This window comes from Echinops telfairi, unplaced genomic scaffold, assembly GCF_000313985.2.
Source record: "Echinops telfairi isolate 266 unplaced genomic scaffold, ASM31398v2 ScPeMD7_7458;HRSCAF=8496, whole genome shotgun sequence".
NCBI classification, from domain to species: domain Eukaryota; kingdom Metazoa; phylum Chordata; class Mammalia; order Afrosoricida; family Tenrecidae; genus Echinops; species Echinops telfairi.
This window is the reverse complement of record NW_022111358.1, coordinates 26,623,625-26,624,955: the sequence shown is the minus strand read 5'-3', so window position 1 is coordinate 26,624,955 and position 1,331 is coordinate 26,623,625. Positions and strand designations below refer to the sequence as shown.

Genomic DNA, 1,331 nt, shown 5'->3' with positions numbered 1-1,331 from the left:
ATGACTAATAATTAGGGGAAAAATCAACTAATAGAAACAGACTCAGAGGTGATAGAATTTGTAGGCAAATACATTGAAATTGTTATTATACCTACATACCATATGAAGAAGAGTATTTGAGCATATTAAAGACATAAAAGTTATTAAAAGGACCTCAATTGAACTTCTAAGGTTGAAAAATACATTAGAAGGATTTTAAAATTCTTTCTTATAACTGCATGTGAATGTACAGTTATCTAAAAATAAAATGTCGAATTAAAAATATACTAGATGGGGTTGACAGTAGATTAGATTTTCAAGAGGAAACAAAAATCAATGATCTCAAAGAGCCAGCAATAGGAACCATCCAAAATGTCAGCGTGACGAATCAATGACAAGCATCTCAGTAAGCCAGGGTGTGCCTTTGGGTGCCTAGTATACACGCGATTGGAGCTTCCGAAGGACAAGAGTGAGTGGGAGACAGAAAAAGTATTTGAAGAAATAATTTTATGAAAACCACCAGACTCAAGAAGGAACAAGAAACAGAAAGAATTCTATACTCAGGTCAACCAAATTGATTAAAACCAGAAGGGAAAAATAGTAAATCTTCCGAACAGTCGTAGAAAAAAGAGAAAAGACATACAATGAATTGAAAGGGATCCAGGTCAGACAAAGCCATGTTTTCATCAGAAACATGTAAATGAAAGATATCTGGGGAAATGACTCAGAGTCTGACTCTACTGAACCCCCGGGCCAAAGGAGAGACTGGAATAGACACGAGGAAGCCTTCTGAACTGAAGGCAAACAGAAGTCCAACCTGCAAGCCATGAGCTGCAGCGAACCGAGTCTTTAGACTCAGACTCGGGAGGGAAGTTTACACTAAAACCCCAATGTTAGAACAGAAGAGAGGTCTCACGTTCCACCTTCAGGAACCAGGAAAAATGAAAATCAAATTAAGTAGGCAGATGAGAGAAAATAAAGAAAATGAGACACAAATCAATGAAATGGGAAACAGAACACAAGTCCATGAAACTGGAAGTCATGTCTTTGAGGAGATTAGTAAGCTTGACAGCCCTCCAGCCACACTGATGGGGAGAGAAGCTGAGTGGCCGGTGTCAGGGATGGGGGGAGCCTTTATTACAGACCCTTTGAACATGAAGAATGTGACAAGGGGCTACTACAAAAGGTTGGTTTTTTGCATCACAAATGAAACAGGAAAATGTCTTTGAAGTCACAAACTCACCAACTCACTCAAGAAGAAGTAGATAAATGGTACAGACCTATGGATTTTAAAAAATTATTAAATACTTTTATTGGGGGCTCTTACATCTCTTATCACAATCCATACATTC

The 1,331-nt window shown here is 38.1% G+C and overlaps 1 protein-coding gene across 1 annotated transcript in view; it reads left to right on the top strand.

Moving 5' to 3' along the window:
- The window catches only part of LOC101645005 (40S ribosomal protein S11-like), a 29,862-nt gene that overhangs the window by 1,210 nt on the left and 27,321 nt on the right, over nt 1-1,331 (top strand). The window lies entirely within an intron of this gene.